General features: G+C 36.0%; 1 protein-coding gene and 1 pseudogene across 11 annotated transcripts in view; one reads left to right on the top strand and one right to left on the bottom strand.

Annotated features, from left to right (window-relative positions):
* RBMS3 (RNA binding motif single stranded interacting protein 3) overlaps window positions 1-19,345 on the bottom strand; it is a 743,496-nt gene that overhangs the window by 701,806 nt on the left and 22,345 nt on the right. The gene's annotated exons all lie outside the window — the stretch shown is intronic.
* LOC103241796 (small ribosomal subunit protein eS24 pseudogene) lies at window positions 7,079-7,602 on the top strand (annotated as a pseudogene).

Here is a 19,345-nt window from a genome sequence, read left to right as displayed (position 1 = left end):
GTCAGCAAAATATAACAAGTGGAAAAAGCTCACAACATGAGTTTCTTTATCTCATCCATTAGAAACAACTCAAGAAAATTATAGAATTTAGCCACATAACATGCACTGCAATCTGATATCTTTTTGGGTTCAAATTATTGTTGTATTTTCAAATATTTTATAAGTTGCTTACAAATTTAACTTTGAAGTAACTGAATAGAGCACAACATTTGTTAAATGGAAAGCAATAAAAATTTGTCTTATATTATTTTTCAACAGGTAATACTGTCAAAATGATTAGTATTTTTAATTTCCAAGGAAGTTGCTAGAATTACGTTATTTCAATGAAAGGGGCTAATATATCATAAAAGTTTGGGAAACCCATGTCTAGTACAATAAAATACTTAAAGCAAGGTAATTATGTGTAGGTTATTCAGGTTATAAGTGAAAGAAAGAGGTCTATGAAATTCTATCTTAAGGTTCCTGCCCTATGACCTGAGCAGGTGATGTATGAGTCATTTGGTACCTTCATTGGCTAATCATATGATATCTTAACTCAATGCATTCCTCAAAACTCACTGTTTTGCATGACATAGAAACAAAATTTAAAGATTTTCCCCAAATTTTAAAAACAGAGTACTGGAGCCATGGCTTATATTTTGCCCTCTGACTTCAAAGTTTATTCTTTCAAATATGTCACATTATATTTAACTGACCTTTCTATTAAGGAGTATTTTTATCTGCATTTCTGTACCTCTTAATAGCCCTCCACTTCAAAAAAGGGCCACAGTTATTTATTCAAATTCTTAATAACTAAAAATAATAGCTTTTCTATAATACATCTCTTATGACTCCAAGCTGCCTGAATAGCAAAGTTATGAGTTCACTAATAAATAGCTAACACAAAATAGAAACTCAATCTGCTAGCAAATCCTTCCTTTAAAAATATTCCTCTGTAAGTGAATACATTCTCTTTTACTATTATTTCTTGGGATTAAATATCTCCAAGTTACCTATGTCATGTTTGTCAATTTTTCTCTGTGATAGTATGAATTTCTCCATTAATATGCCATAGAATGTTTCTAGGAAGGAAGATGATCCAGCTTTTATTCTGTATTCATTTATTTATTTTTTTACTCAGTCAATGGCTACTTTCTTCACCTTTGGAGAAAACACTTTTCATGAAATTCCTTTAGAGCATTTAAAAGGAGTTTGATATTTAAGAGTTATAATAAAAACAGGCAGTCTGAACCTTTCAGAGGTCTCTGAGAAAGTTCTCTTATTTTGTAGAACTTCTGTTCCTTCATATTCGCAGCTGACTGTAGTCTAATCTGAGAGTGAAATTAACTTCTTGATATCCATCAGTAACAAAGCTGGCAATTTGTGCAAAGGTGATCTAAATAGCCCATTTAATGTCTCACCTATGAAAATAAAAATCTATGTACTTCGAGGAAAAGGACTTGATGAGGTAGGTCAGTTGCCTCCTTTTACATGGCAGACTAAATCCAGAGAGTTTAACTGACTCAAGTCTGATCTCAAAGATTGTTATGGTCAGCACCAGGTTTAAAACCCCGCTCCAGAATCTGAAAACAGATTCTTTCTACCATGTGTCTGCCAGAATATTAGCACAGAAAGTTCAAGAAGGCAGTGTTTTAAGGGGAAAAGGTGCTTACTGACTATGTCCTTAAGAGCTTTGATATGTGCTGACATGACCAATTTAAATATAATAGAAGCAGGTCTAGGTATTAGATTTAATTACTATTCTAAGTACTTTGGACTTAGATCTGGGAGAATACTGCCCAGACAAGGAAGTATTAGAATATGCAAATAATGATCTTCTAGAAGCAGATCAACTAAAGTTAAAAATCCAAATTCCATATTTACTGTGCAATTTTAAACAAGATACTTATTTTACTTATCTATAAAATGGAGATGAGAATAATATCAATAGACATGGTGAGGATTAAATAAGGTACTGTGTAAATGGTCCAGCCCAATGCCTGGCCCACAGCAGATACTGGCTTTGTCTTATTTTCGCTTATGCCTTCCTTACGGCATCTCTGCATCTTTTTCTATACAGTCAAACCAGTATAGATAAAGGGGAAGTTGCTCACAAGAAGAAGGCAGGCTGAGTAGGCCCCCAGCTTAACAGAAGAGATACAACTGAAATAAGTTAAAGAAGTCCTGCCTTTACTTTTAAGCTCATATCCCAAACCCCATAGAAATGCACTGAATGAGGCAAGGGAAGAGCTTTGTGGTTGTGTGACATGGAATTGGCATGGTGCTGGAACGCTATGAAATGGGAAACGTGAATCCTTTCCTTAACTTATGTCATTTTGTCCCAAACTATACTTCCTAGTTTAGCATCTTCATCTTTGGTGATCTGATCTCTGGCTGGATCCTTAGCTTCAACATCTACCACCTATATCCCTTAGCTTCTATCACTCAAGCCATGCTGAAGTATTTGTCATTACTTAAATACCTGGTCCTGTTTTATATCTCTTAGATACACGCTACAATGCTGTCTCAATGCTCTGTAACTAACAATCCTACTTGTTCTTCAAAATTCAGTCTCAATATTGTTTCCTCTAGGGTATCTTCCCTGAATCTGATTTTGATACTCTTATGCCCCCCTAGTATCCTATTCATGCTGCCATTATAGCACTAATAAAATTGTAATCATTGATTTGCATATTTATTACTTACTATAAGTCTCTCAAGGTTCCAGATCTTGTCTCATTCAAGTTGGCATCCCTAGCACGTAGCACAATACCTGGCCCACAGTTGGCACAAGATACATGATGAATGTGTGAATAAATTAATTAAATGTCAAAGGAAAGAAGGTAATCCATGATGACCTACATTGGTTGTGACTTGGCAAACTCTGTCCAATCATTCAAAGGTAATCATTCGGAAATAATTGCTAATCAGTGCCAGGGGAGGATATGTTCCATGGGAAGGATCTCTTGTGTTTGATGAGTTAAAACAGTAAGGACCTTGCATTCTGAGGGTGATATATTAACCAGAGTGATATGTTAGCCAGATACCAAATAAGGCCATCCATTTGACTTATGCAGTACATCTGATTCTTCCTGCTATTGCTCACAGAACCCAGGTTAGGGCTTCTGCATCTTTGTGAATGATCATTTTGTCTTGCAACAGACACCTCAGTCTGTTACCTCAGTCACTACATTTCTAGTTTGCAAAATTCTTGGCAGCCTAGTTTATAAACCTAAGAAGTAGTAAACCAACTTAGCCCACAAAAATATTTTAAGATGCTTAAAATACAAGCTTTACTTTGAAATACAGTGAAGACACCAGATTATTATGAATGTTCAAATGCCTGTTTTTTCTAGTTAGATTGATATGAACAGAAAAAGAAACAGGAAATTAATAATGACGACTTGCAGGACAATAGAAAAGTGTTTAACATGATCTCAAATAGGGTAATTTGATCTTTCCTATTATTATCTTGTATGTACCTACAAATCAGAACAGGAAAAGGAATTCTTGGGAAAAAAATTAACTAAGATAAAATAAGATTGCATTCATCACTGAAGTTCAACTATAAAGAGGTTAAAGCTGTCCTGTAAACTCCAGATAAAAGGCTCATAACTCATTTCCACTGGAGGGTGATAAGACAAGCTGTTCTTTCCATGAGTGGATAAAACGAGTGTAGTCTTGTAAGAAGAAAACTAAAGATGAGTAAAACAAACTCCTTCTACTACTGGAAGATGAACTACACAGTTTAAATTATGTGACATTACTGTATTTTTTGACCTTTTATGATCAATAGGTAGAATTATTTCTTCTCAAATCTTCACTGTGTAAATACACAATTTCTTTCACATTTTATAATTTTTAAATTCATTAATTATTTACATAGAGTTTCTTTTATTTTTATGTATTTCTGTGTGTGCATATTATGGGTTTTTATTAATTATTTTCTTTTCCATCCAATTAATAACAGCTTATATGTGTTTTGCCTGTGCAGCTTCTGAATGCCTATAAATTAATTACACATTCCTTCCATTGTTGCAATAATGATAGAATAGGTGAGATTTTCATGTATAGATTATTTAAAGCTTTTAGGTTCAAGCAATGCCAAAAAACAGAGAGAAATACCAAACAAAACTCAATATGCTACTATAAGTCTCCGAAAGAATATCGTATCTGGACATTTAAAAAAAATAAGGATAAAAAATTTCATTCACCAATTATGTTGGTTTTCTGAATATATCATTGTTAAACTCTATCATAGCTTGGTTTACCTAAGCCAAAAACAAATTAACAGCCTACATAAAGCTTCCTAAACAAGAATAAATGTCACAGTCTGCAATATGAATAGGCTTCCTTTAAGATCTATCATATTTTGGCTTAAGGCTTTTTCAAATATTTGACTGAGTTTTTACTATACTGCTTTTATCCCTAAAAGCATTTTGACAAAAGAATAAACTAAAGTTAGCACACAAGCAAGGGAATAATCTACCTACAAATTGGGCATCAAATTAGAGTTTTAGAAAAATTTTATGCTGGTATGTCAATATCTCCAATATTCATTGTTTATATTAGAATCACTAAAACTTCTACAGGTGAATAGCAATGGTATTAACATTTTTCACTTATCCAACAAATGTCTCTTGAGTGTACAGGAATTAAAGGTTAAGCCACATCGCCACTTACACAAGCCTCATTTCCAAGAAGTATATAGTCCAGAAGAGATGATTAGAGAAGTTTATAATAGCTATTAAATAGTATAGCTCAAAATACGGAAATCAGTGAAATATGGCCCAGAGGTGGGACAACTGTTTTTGTAATATAATTAATTTAATAATTTAATTATAATTTTTAATTTAATCAGGACAGATCCACATAAACTCATTTGTTTAGGTATTGCCTAAGCTTGCTTTCATGTTACGTAGAGCAGAATGAATACAGTGGAAAGTGTATACATAGCAAGCAGGATATATTCACTATCTGGTCCTTTACAAGAAAGTTCACTCATCCCTAATGATGACAATAGTAACTACCATATGAAGTTCAAACCAAATGACAAAATTGTTCATAGAAGAATGATATTTTTGCTAGGGAGTTATCATTTAAGTTGAACTTTCAATTATTAGTAAGAATTTTAATGAACAGATTCATTGATAATAGCCATCCCAGAAGAAACAAAACAAACAAAAAGTCGTATCAAAGACATACAAGCAATGCATATTTGATATATTTAGAAAATATCATGTTGTAGAGTTTGGTTGGGTGATAGGCTGGAAGAAGTGAATTCTAGTGAGAGTCACATGTCTGATATCCGGCAGATTCACCCCAGGACAGTCATACCAGTTGTTTATGGCTAGACTCGGCAGTGATGGCCTCTTTCCTGAAATTTTTTTACCAGTTCTTAGATATTCTTAATATCATCCCTGATAAAACCTATCAAAACCAATGAGAGGTAGCCAACAGAGCATTTGAAGGACAATTTATAGTCTAAAGTAAATTTATCATAAAACATAAAAGATATAGCATTGATCTCAAGAAGCTAGAAAAAGAACAATAACAAAACCTGAAGTACTCTCATATGTTGTTTATGGGAAAGTGAATCAGTAGAGCTGTGTCAGTGATAGTGGTAGGGTGGAGATGCATTTAGCCCGATCTATAAAGATTCAAGTGTCCTTTCGACTCCGCAATTCTACTCCTAAAATTCGATTCATAGACATGCCCCTACACATGTACCAAAAGATAGCAACTAGTGTGTTCACTGCAGCATGATTGTATGATCAACATTGGAAACAATCTTAGTATTTATGAAGTTTAATGTTTAACAGTATATCCTGACTCTAGAATACCATCTAGTTGATAAAACAATTATGTAGATCCACAAGCTCTCTCTCACACACACAAATGCCCATAATATGATAAAAAAGATAAGTTAATGAACAATATCCATAGCCTTACAATTTTCTTAGAAATTATATTTTTGTATACATGTGTAGCTAAATGTGTATATACATGTGCATGAATATATGTATGTGTGTACATGAATGCATGTGTGTTTGTGTATATACATGAGAAGGGGAGGAAAAAATATAACGAGGATGAAGTTTTGAAGTATATACAAAACTGTTAAAAGTGGTTGAACTTTTGCAAGAGGAATCTTACATTTTACTTTATATATTTTTGGTTTTTCTCAACCAGAATATTATTCTGTAGTTAAATGAAATAAATGAAACAAATAAAACTACGACAAATATCTCTGAATGTATACATTTCCTACTATTTCAGATATGAAGTTATTAGATGAAAGCCTATAAACATTTTAACGTTATTGATAAATAATGCCAGACTGTTTTTCAATGGTGCCAATAGTGTCTAATTTATCTGTTTTCTTTTTCAAGTTAAATGTTAGCAAGGACTATGTTGAGACCAGAGATTGGCATGCTCCTAGGCATAAAAGCTTCAGACTATAAACTTTGGAGCTCTACATTTATGGTCACAGTCATTTAGAATGTTTCCCAATCCTGGGTTCCCCAAAGCTAAATCCAAATGGAGGATCCAGTGATTTTTGGCATGTTTCTTACTGATCTCATGCCAGCTACTGGCATCACTTTACTGAGCAAAGGCACATGACATTTTTAGGTACTTAAGGAAAGAGCAACTCTAATTCAGAAAAGCACGACACAAGACAACACTCATGTTCGATACATGAAGTTAGGCTTGCTTCACTTCATATAACCCAAATTGGGACACAACTTGAATACTTAAATCAAAGTCAAGGCCACTTGAGAAACCAGCTCCTGGCTTCAATCCCCCAGTAGGTTTTGTGCACACCATATCTGGTTCCCTCCACCGATGTGCACCTGAGATAAAAATAGGATGTAATGCTGAAACCCAGGGTACCTGTAATTAAACCAGGGTCAGAGCCATGGTCTCTTAACCTTTAAGCAACAGCTTTATCCCTCCCTTAGATATCTTTATAAACCTCAGCCTACATCACAGTGATGGAAAGCATGAATTCTGGAGCCACACTGACTCTATATGTCTGCTGCCTTCCAGCAGTGATCTTTAAGTAAGTCAGACGCTCTTTTCCTTCCTGACTGTCTGAAGATAGGCCGCCATCATGAACGACACCTTAACTATCCACACTAGAAAGTTCATGACCAACTGACTACTTCAGAGGAAACAAATGGTCATTGATGTCCTTCACCCCGGGAAGGCAACAGTGCCTAAGACAGAAATTCGGGAAAAACTAGCCAAAATGTACAACACCACACCGGATGTCATCTTTGTATTTGGATTCAGAACTCATTTTGGTGGTGGCAAGACAACTGGCTTTGGCATGATTTATGACTCCCTGGATTATGCAAAGAAAAATGAACCCAAACATAGACTTGCAAGACATGGCCTGTATGAGAAGAAAAAGACCTCAAGAAAGCAACGAAAGGAACGCAAGAACAGAATGAAGAAAGTCAGGGGGACTGCAAAGGCCAATGTTGGTGATGGCAAAAAGTGAGCTGCAGATTGGATCACAGCCGAAGGAGTAAAGGTGCTGAAGTAAAGGCTACCTGTGTCCATTTTGGATTTTTCACGAGCAGATTAATAAACTAAAAACTTTCAAAAAAAAAAAAAAAAAAGGTAAGTCAGACTTCAATTTTCTAATGTGTAAAATGAGGATACTAATAGGATAGTGAGTCCTGTCATATCTTTGTTCATGGAATCCAAATATTCAATCCTATAACATACGAGAAGGTATTATTGCCAGATTAATGAAATGACCAAAGTTAGCTAGCTGGCTGATAAGTTCAAGGAATCTGGAGCCAACTGCCAACCACATCTAAACTTGTAGGACACAGTATCATGGGATTTTTACCACAAAGTTGCTATGAAGACTGAGTTAAACACCAAGAATAGGGAGTTGCATAAAGCATGATGAGTATATAATGTTGCCTATTATCATTATGACTTCTGTTACTATCACCACTCCTACACCTCCACCACCACAGCACTGCAAAGCAGACAAAGCCAAGAAAGAAAATTTGCCAATGACCAAGCAACCAGAAGATGATAAGCAATAACAGAAAGGATATTTCTGTGTATTTGTTAAAGGATAATCTGTCTAATTTGTGCTGACTACTCTCCACTCATCCCAAATTTTCCTTTTGCCGAAAGTCAACTGCTAAACCCTGGGAGGGAATAAGGCCAAGACTTGAGGCCAGCGTTCAAGAGAGACTCTGTAAAAGTGATTGGATTTATATTAAGCATACTATCCATCTATAAACCAGTCACCTGGTTTGCCACACATGGCTAGCTCTGGAGACCAATGCTGTACTCTAGTAAGCATCATGCCGTTTTAACAAATATTGACAACCTGAAGTCTGTGTACCATAAGGTATAGAATTTTGTTCCTACATGAGAGTTTTAGGATTTCTGAGGGGAAAAAGTGCTGTTTTGCGACTGGAAAACTTAAGGGCAGCAGTGGCCACACGACCCTTACTAATATCGTGACATTTAACCTGGTACTGTTGCAAATAAATCATGTCACCATAGACTCCAGTGACCTATGCCTCAAATTTCCTCGTTCAAGACAGAAGTCCCAGACCAGAATGTGGAAAAGCAATACACACAGTGCCTTCATGCCCATGGACATGCAAGTTACTCTTGGCAAATATAGTTATTGTGGAATTAACTTCCTTTCTCTACTCGAGGCAGTGAGTTTCATAATACAATGGCAATAAAAGAAAGCAATCAGAGCTAAGGGCAGTGAGGACTTTTACATGTTTCCTACCTCTTTCTTGTTGTGCATTAAACAAGACCAGATGTTTCAACAAAGAAATGAAACCAAAGTCACACTACATTTGATTTGTGGGACCACCCTTACTTGAAATGCCATCTCATCGTTCCAAGGTTTGAAAAATGATGTGCATAACAAGCAAGATAAGATATGTGAACATTCCTTCAAAAAAGTCATTCATTATATGATCCACAGATGGTAAGAAAATGCTTTCCAAGTAGGGATAGAGAAATGTAACGATTATTTGCTTAGGGATTGAGAAAAGGCAGACTCTCTCATCCTTCTCCATGCCTGTGTCCTGAAATGACGGAGTACATGTGAATGGCACAGCAGGGGCAGTGAAGTTAAAGGTGAAAAGCAGAACTGAATCCACAAAAGCCAGGAGAAGAGTGAGCAGAGCAGATCAAAGCAAAAGATCTTGGGATTATATAGAGTGTCCACAGTTTCCAGGGAAGCACAGTTCTACGAAAGGTTAATACAGGCAGTCACAGCACATGCGCATTTAATTTATGGCACTTCATCTCCGTATTTGTGGATGGACTCCTTAGGGGAGAGAAAAAAAAGGAGAGTGAAGGGAAAAGATGACAGAGAGAGAAAAGGAGAGAGATTGACAAAGGGACAGATATAGACAGAGACATATAGATATACAAAGAAAAGGAGAGAAAAAGATACACAGATATAGATGCAAAAAAAAAAAAAAAAAGAAAGAGTGCAAGAGTACAGAAAGAATGAGAAGCAATTATTGATTTAAATTTGTGGTCACTTACTAATTCCACCGCTATTTCATGAATACATTTATAAAAGAAAGTAAACTCAAGTCCTGAAATATGAATCTGCCTTCCCCTGATCACTCTCGGTTCTCTTGTGTCCCTACGTAAGTGAACCTCTTGTCAGGTTGAGATCAGTTCAAGCTTTTAAAAATACAGCATGTATTCCTCAAAAAGCGCATTCATAAATTATCTTATGTGCAACAACAACAACAAAACAGAATGCTAGAAAAAAAAAAATAACTGGCTGTGTTGGATTTTAAATTTCTGATAGTTGCCTTAAAATTCGGAATGTAACCCCAGTATTAGATGAACACTAGACGTGTTATTCTCCACAAGACTATGTGTTCACAAAGTCTGGGAAAGGGTGGTTCAGGAAATTTAAACAGGTGTCCTGCCTTCAGACCTTCTCAAATCCCTTAGTATCCTATCCAGCATTAGGACTCTCTACCATGCAGGCGGTCTATGGGAAACCAAACTGACTTGATTATAGAACCCTTTTCTTTTTCAGAGTGTGCTTCACAGCACGAGCACACTGTGGAGCACACTTAGGAATCTCTGATGCAACTCAAGCATTCTCACTTCCAAATAAGGAAACCAAGGCCTCTCTAAGGGCATACATCTGGCTATCCAAATGCTGCAACAGGATGGATGGCCCTGATTGATTTAATGATTGCTATGGATATGTTTTATTTCTTCATACCCTTATTTCTTCACCCCTAGGTCACTAAAATGGCCAATCCCCCTAATCTTGTCTTCTGCTAGTCAAGTGTATATGTTAAAATCAAGCAAACCTTTCTAAATGTAGATTTCATTGCAATGCTCTTATGCCTGTTACTCTATAGTGGCTTCCAATAGCCTATAAGAGTAAATCTCAAACTTTCTCCAAATACATGAATTAAATAGAAAATCTCAAACTTTCCCCAAACACTTGAATCTAAATTACATGGCACCCCAGGAACACATGCCATATTCACATATCTTCTAGCATAATGCCAAAGTTTTTTGGTGGTTTGCATACTGTGGTATGAGACACAAACTTAGAATATCAAGTGCTTATTCCTCAACCAATCTGGCAGTGCACCTCACACTCAGACCAATTTTCTGTTCTACCTATGTCCTTCTCTCCTTGAAGGCTGTCTATAGAACATGTAGCAGTCTACAGAAAACATTATTAGATTCTTTAAACCTAGGCTGATCGGAGATCTCAATTTCAATTCAGAGAAGAGCTATTTTAGAGAACTGGAGAATGATATTCTCCTGTCAGAGCTCTCCGGAGATAATAAGAGAACCTAACAAGCAAACCCACCTCAAATCTGTTTGCACATAAAAGATAATGTCTAGCTTTGCTTATTAGCTCTGTTTATCAACCAGTACCATGCTCACTGGCCCCATTAACCTACTGAATCAAGGTTATGATTTGAAAAGAATGCCTATGACATGGACCACAGGAGCAGCAGCACTCAGGAGTGATAACACAGTAGCACTGTTGATATATAACATCAGAGATAGATTTGGACTCACTGGGAGTTGGACTGTGCAAACTAAAAGGTTTTATGTTTTGTTTTGGTTTGCTTAGCTTTGCTTTACTTTTATCTAATAACAGAAAAACTCAGTGGAAATAAAACATTAGTTAATCTATGTAAGAAAAATAGAATAACAGATGAACGTCAGAGCCATCAACATGGACGAATATGCCAGATGCTGCTCCCTGAAGTGCCACGTGACAATACATTTTCATCACATCAATTTGCCCCAAGGAGCACATCTTGAGTGATTTTCCCCTCCAGCGTTAGCCTAATAACAACTTGGAAGGTGGGGCTGAAGGAATTCACTCCTGTGACTTTCTTTGGTTTTATGTTCATCAGGAAGAGAAAATCTTCCCATAAAACAAACAAGCAAATCTTAAAGTGTTAGCACACATATATGATTTATAGGCCTCTCATCCTTAACCAGGGTTTTCAGAATTTCACTAAAAATCAAAACATTTAAAAAAATACAGAAGATTGAAATCTCAGATTCAAGTGTATTTAAATATTTCAGTGGAAAGGATCCAATTCTACCATACATGTATTTCCCATGCATTTAATAACAGTTTCCTGTGTTTCAAAATCCTTAATTATTGAACTATAAAGCCTGAAGTTTTACTAGAAAGACATATTTGACTTTGTCTCTCCAGATATGACCTTATCCGGGTCCCCCCAGCTTATTCAGAAGATGACCTACTTTACTGAGATTCAAGTTTTCAGACATGATCTATTTCTACTCCATCCCAACACAAAATTTATCTTTGTTCTTATCACTGTCTCTTTCTTCCTCTCTTAAAGAAAGAAGTGATTATGGATTAGGTTTCCTAAGGACAATTGCTCCACTTGTGCCCTTGATCTGTTCAATATCTGCCCCCTCGACCCAGGATTTACCTTTAACGGCATTTTTTTACCCACGTTCTCACATCTCCTATTCTTCACTGCCACCTCCTCCTTCGACTCAGATCACAAATATGCCCAAGCCTCCCTATTTCACAAACACGTTCCCTTAATTATGTTATCCCACATCAGTATCTGCCCCTTTCTTTTCTAATTTTAAATCTCAAGCTTTTTTTAAAAAGTAGGCTACACTAATGCCTCTAGTTCTCACTTCTAAGTCTTCACCCCCGCTTCACCTGACCTCCAGCTGAAACTATTTTCCCGAAGATCAACAATGACCTAAAATTATTAAATGCAATGCATTTTTTTCCTCAGTCTTCAGATACCTTAAACTCTTTCCAATATATGAAATCACTAACAACTCCTTTTGGCATGACATTTCATATTCCCTTTGCTATAATAATATTCATTTCTGTTTCTTCCATCTCTCTGACAAATTCTTACCATCACCACCCCCACCGCATATTCCCTAGGATTCTATCTTTCAATTCTTTTATTTCTGTAATATCCCTCTTAATCTTGTTTGTGCTATGATGATCACTGCCAAATATCAGCAAAATGACAAAATAAATCATAGTACCCACCTTATAAGTTATTGTAAGAATTTAACGAGTCAGTACATTATGATACAAATACCCCCAAAGGGTTTCTTGTGGCTGTTATTGTTTTCTCAATATTATTCAATCTAAATATTTATTTTAAACTTCAAGATAAATTTCTAGCAGACTTCTAGGCAGCTACAGATGGCTGACAGACTAATACACACTTCCAAATGCACATGCCCAAAACTTAACTCTCTGTCATGTCTCCAAAAACCTGTTCTTTCTCCTATACATCCTCTTTTCTCAGGTGGAAATACCCCCATTTTCAATGTCATTCCAGCAGGAAGTGTTTGGACTCACTTTAGAAAACTCTTTATAACTTCACGCCCATGAATCAAAGTACTGCCCACCCTCTGCCAATGTGGCCTCCACAGTTCCTTTTCACTTTCAACAGAACTGTCCTAAGCCAGATATTAATGTTCTGCTACCTGTGTTATTTCTATAAATTCAATCTCGACTTGTCTCCAAGTTCTCTCCTTAGCTCTCCTATCCTAACTAATACTAGGGTAACAGTTTGAAAGCATTGTCAGATAGCATCACCTGCACTGGAAGAAGAAAAGAATTAGAGTTCATCATCATTTGGATAAAACATGTCAGCATTCTTACCACGGCATTCAAGGTCTTCCAAGCTTCCAAGATCAAGCTTTCTTTTCTTTCTTTTTTTTTGTTTTTTTGCTTTTTTGTCTTCTGTTTTTTTGTTTTGACTGAATTTTCTTTCCTAATTTTATTTTCCTGTTTTCTGACACTATGCTATATTTCTTTCAGGAACATATATTTCCAACTCCAAACCTCTGGCCATACCATTCCTTGAGACATTTACATGTAATTCTATAAATTCTTTAAAATTCATATCAAATGGCACATCCTCCATGAAATTTTCACCAATATTTCAGACTGCCAAAATCTCTAAATTTTTTTTAGCCCTGGGAGGTTCCTATATCAACTCTAACACTAACCATATTCTATATCACATAGTAAGCATTTATGTTCTGGTCTTAACACCATGTAGTGATTTAGCTCCCTTATGCATTCATTGTTGACTAAGTGCTTTCTATGTACCAAACACTGTGATATACTCTGGAAATGTAATGTAAAAATAACACTGTCTTCTCCAATGAGTCAACACTTTCAGCCTAGCAGAGTGCTTGATATATGGCAGGTGCTGAATAAATGTATATAGAATGGAATTGTCCCCAACCATACAGGTGAATGAAGTAAAGCCACCATGAATTCAAACACTTCCCAAAATCTCTATGGCAAGTTTGTAACTCCATGAGAAGTTAAACTCAACATTTATTTGTCTAAGTATTTATTCCAATTGCCAAAACGTACTGCTGACAAGCAGTTAAAAATAACAGAACTTTATACTACTTAACGGGCTTACAAAATGCTAGTTAAAACAAAAAACAACTTGGGTTTCCAATATATAGAAAGTTTTAGTGGTGAGGAATCTAGTGCATTTTTAGTAAATTTAACTCAAAAGCAAAAGTGTGAGGGGTAATTTTCTTGATTTATGTAATTTACCTATTTATGCATTTACCATTCATTCACTCATTAATTTTTATATAACAAAATGAATTTAATATATACTACTAAATATCTTATATGAATAACAAATTATTTACAAATCAAGTTGATTTATGCTCAACACACTTGCTCTGTGCTCTCTCATATCATAGACAAGCAATTAATTTACAAAGGCTTCTGTTTTCCACACTGCCAGAATAAAACTACTTTTGGACTATTGTAATATTATTCTAACCCATAAATAATATGTTTTTCTTTTATTTTTTTCTTGAAATCCTACCATCAAAGGCAGTCACTTACTACATGTCTGTCACTCTAAATAGTGTCTCTCATCTGTTCTTCTCAGGCTTTAACCTTGCACTGAACATCATGGTCCCAAGGAAACAACAATAACACACTGTGGTGAATCACTTATATTTTCCTGGGTTTCCCTGCTCTTTAGCCACATAATCCTGACCTCTAGAAAACCCCTCTCTCAATATAGACTACTATGTATAGTTGGCCTATCATGGTGAGAGATTAGGGGGCTACTTTAGAAATAGAGAACCACATGCTTACTCCTTGCTCAGTACCAGCTGTAAGTGAGCTACTTAAAATAGGACTAACATACAAATGTAATTGCTTATATGCAATGCAGAAATATTTACATTGAAGAAAGTTGGATCTTCCTCCAACTCTCAACTTATAATTTCTGTAAAGTACAATGCATTGATGAGCTCTATGACCAGCTGTGGAAAGAACATCAATGCAGGTGGAAACATTTGGTCAGTGGAGGGAAGTAATGATTGAGAGGATAGATTTAAAGCTGCCTGAGTTTGAAGAATGAAATGAAAATAGTGGACATAGAACTGGCAGCAATTTTAAACAAGGTCAGTAAATTAAGCAGTGAATACAGTTTCAAAACAGTGAGTTTTCTTGTAATTGTGTGTTTTTTCATTAATTTAACAAATAAATTTAAATGTGGCTTTGCCATAGAAATAAGATGCAAAGCTTTTGGTTATGTGTTATGGGGTCCACAAAATGAATAAGACTCAGTGAAGAAGAGGAAAAAGGTTAATTTTAATATCAGAAGCCTTAGTTATAAAAGGTAGTGTGTAAACAAACATGGAAAGTAGAAACAGGGCAAAAAGAACTGAGAAAGACTCCAATCAAAGGGGAAAACATAAGCAAAGTCAAGCAGATAGAGCCTCAGCTTGGTCAACTGAAAGGAGCCTCTGTGGGGAGGCTCTTCCATAGGAACACTCTACTTTCTTTGGAAGTAATTAGTGTTTCTTCCTTATGTATATGAACATGACATAGTTCTGGTTCTGGCAGAAATGTAGAAGGAAGAGAGGAAAAATCTGAGGTTCTGCTGTATTTCCCTATCATACTAAATATCACTTCTTTATCTTATTATTATCCAACATTACTTACTTTCTGTGAATTAAGGTTTTATGGTTGCAAGTGGCACTAATTGATTCTTGTTAGTCAAAACAAAACAAAATCAAACAAAAGCCAACCTGGTTAACTAAAGCAAAGGAAAATCTGAAGAGGCAAGCTTCTGAGAAGGAACAAGAGAAGGTCTGGGGACCTAAACTGAAGAAGCCAATAGTCTCTTTTAAATACAAAAGATAACATGGATAAATCCACATATATCTTCTTGGAAAAGAACAGCTGCTATTCCTAGATTGAGTCAAGAGTCCACCTTGGGTCCAGGTGCCTTGCCCTTTGATAAGCAATTGAACCAAATCCATATTCAATCAGAGATTAGTTTTCCAACAAGAAAATTAGTATGCAATTATGAAAACAAGGAAACACTAGATGCTGTACATGCAAAATCAAATATCCATACTGTGTGATTTTCAGAACAGAGATTTTCTAAAAGTCTAAAAGAAAAGATATGTCAAACAACAGATGGGCATGGGAGTGTGAAGACACATGTGCCATTGTTTCTTCGTGTGTTTTTAGAACAAGTAATGAATGCTCCCTGGTCTGTTGACGTTCATTCTTCCTTCTGACTATTCTGTGACAGCTGAGTCATTGGGACCCAAACTCTGAATCTATACAGTTTACTATTTTGATTACTTCCTTAAGGTAGTTTTAAAATAAAGCACAAACTTTCCCTAAGCAATTTCCTCTGGAAAATCACTTTACTTAAAGAGCATGTGCATAATTAACTTCAGGTGTCATCAGTTCAATTTTGGTAACATGGAAATCTGGAAACAACTTCAAGGATCAACAATAGATAAGCCATTATTATTTCATGCTCAGGTAAACTCACGGTGCCTCCTGAAACACTATGAGAATTCCAGAATTTTGGTGGGCATGATCATCAATTATCAATGTCACCCTTGCTATGGTATGTGTGTGGGTGAGGCTGGTCAATGTATCTAACTTGAGTAGATTCATTTTTGTTATCAGAGACAAAAGGATTACTATCCTGGCATACAATTTGGCATAAGAACTGGGAGAACAGAACCAGGTCCAGACATAAAACTGAGGGGCAGCTGGTTATTCACTCAACAAATATGTATTGAGCACCTGCTATATACAAGCCATTGTTCTCGACTCTTGGGATATAGCAAAGAATGTAATAGATCAGATCCCAGCTCTTGTAGATCTTACATTTTAATAGGAAGGCAATTAGCAAACAAATAAGAAAATAAACAACAAAAATACGCAGTAACAATAGGGAGTTGCATTGTAAGAAATCAAAATATGGTGAAACAATGGAGATTGACTGGGGACTTCTTTTAAACTAGGTGGTCAGCAAAGACATTTAAGCTGGGGTCTGATAAACAAGAATCATCTATGTTAAGATTAGGCTTGGAGAGTTGGCCACTGAGAAAGAGGGAGGACCTCTTGCCAAGGTCCTGGGGCTTGAAAGTTCTGGGCATATTAGAGCAACAGAAAGGCCATTGTGGCTGGAATATGAAAGAGTGAGGAGGAGAAGAGGTCATAGAGCTGGGCGGGGCAGAGAAGGTGGTTGGTAAGAGCAAACTTGGTGTTTCAAGAAGCAGTCACTGAATATATATTTTGTGATGGTAGAGAAATCAAGAAAACACAGTCAAGTTGGTGAAGAGCCATATCTGGGAATTTGAGGAGTGAAAAAGGAAGGCTTCAGCAAGGGACTAGATTGCATTCAGGAGGAAGATGGCTATGAAAAATGCAAGGGATCCAGACTCCACCATGAAACACAGCACATAACACAAAGTGGGTGGTAATATCTGGTGGAATAACCAGTTAATGAGTAGGGACTAGGAGAGAACTACAATTCTATGAAAACTCAAGGGCAACGTGGTTTCCTAGGGGTGTTCTTGTGGAGAGTGCTGGGGCATTGCTGGTATTTGTGACCAGATTACCACATTCCCATACATGGATGGGTAATTTATTTCTGGAATCTTCTATATGGTGAGATTAAAACTGTAACAGCCTTCCTTAAGTCAGTCAATATGGGGGCAGGACTTCGTCAGCATGATTGTGTTATCAGTTGATCCAGCTGTGAAAATCTAAAGAAGGCAGAGGCAGCACTAAAAAGTGGTGAGTCCAGACAATAGTGTCCTAGTGCTTTTAAATCTATCTTCGCTCAGAGTTTTACCACTCATTCCAAATATCAGTTTAACTTAGAATATATTGCATAAATATAATCACCATTACTTTAATATGTACAAAGTACCATCCACTGGGCAAGTTGCATACATTATCCCTAGTCCTTGTAACTAATCTCCTAGAGAAAAAAACTGAAACCCAAAAATTATAGCACATGATTAGAATGTTTTTTTTCTATTATAAAAAAAATCTTTATATCTATTTATATCTTATAATCTATTTATATCTTATATAAGATTTAAGATATCTTATCTTAGATAAGATTTATATCTTAGATAAGATTTATATAAGATTTATATCTTATAATCTATTATAAAAAAAATCTATTATAAAAAAAATCTTTTCTTTTCTATTATAACAGACTCTACACAAAAGCAAACAAATACCGAGTTCTGTATGTGATATGGTTTGGCTCTGAGTCCCCACCGAAATCTTATCTTGAATTGTACTCCCATAATTCCCACATGTTGTAGGAGGGACCTGGTGGGAGATAATTTGAGTCATGGGGGCAGTTTCCCCCATACTGTTCTCATGGTAGTGAATAAGTCTCACGAGATCTGATGATTTTATCAGGGGTTTCTGCTTTTTGCATCTTCCTCATTTTTTTCTTGCCGCCACCATATAAGAAGTGCCTTTCACCTCCCACCATGATTCTGAGGCCTCCCCAGCCATGTGGGAGTGTAAGTCCAATTAAACCTCTTTTTCTTCCCCGTCTCGGTTATGTCTTTAAAGTGTGAAAACAGACGAATACTCTATGAAAAGGAAAAGAGTTTCTCTATTCCCCCTTATTCATTAATGAATATTTGAAAGCATGTTTTGTGTCTGTTAATGCAGTAAGTACACAATCCATTTAACTTATTTGATGCTTTGATATGTATTTTTCTCTCGATATGTTCTTAATAATGTATTCCTCTCAACAGGACTTATTCTTTGCAGTTTTTATCAAGAAGTGTCATTCTATGCTATAACAGTTAAAAAGGGAAATTCAATGAAAGTTCACTTGAAAAGGTAAGCAAAACAGGCAGGTTTTATAATGCAGATATGTGACTCAAATTAAAGTAAGGAAGGGGCCTAGAGGTTAGGGTTGAATGGATTCTCACTCTGCATTAGCACCTGAACCTGATGCCAAGCACCACACTTCAGACTAAGATAATAAAAGGGAAACACCTCACAACACTGTGAAATATTTCTGAGCAGTGAACTTAGCCTTTGAATTATTTCAATTACCAGGTTCATAAGAGTCAGACACCAATGGAAGGTTGTGACCTCAACCTCACAATGAAAGGGCTGGCCCTGATGACTTCAAAGTTCTTTCAGTTTTAGAAAATTCTATAGCTCTGCTTCCTAGTGAATGAACAAATAAACAGCAGGTAAAGTGCTCAGAAAAGTAGACGAGTCTCCATTGAGGTGTGGCTTTGGCTGTTCAGGGATCCACCACTTGGCTGTCACGTTGTTCTCTAGCCCTGAGGCTCTAGGAAATAGACTTTTCAGCACACACTGAGATCATTAGAATCCTGGAGGCAGAGTCACCTTAATTCATCTGAGACTAAGGTATAACCCAGAAGACTAATTTGTCGATACACAACAGAAAACATCCCTTTATGATCAACATATTCACATTTTGTAGAAATAAAAACATAAGAAGTTTGCTGATAAAATGTAATTAAAAGA

This window comes from Chlorocebus sabaeus, chromosome 15, assembly GCF_047675955.1.
Source record: "Chlorocebus sabaeus isolate Y175 chromosome 15, mChlSab1.0.hap1, whole genome shotgun sequence".
NCBI classification, from domain to species: domain Eukaryota; kingdom Metazoa; phylum Chordata; class Mammalia; order Primates; family Cercopithecidae; genus Chlorocebus; species Chlorocebus sabaeus.
This window is presented reverse-complemented; position numbering and strand designations above follow the sequence as displayed.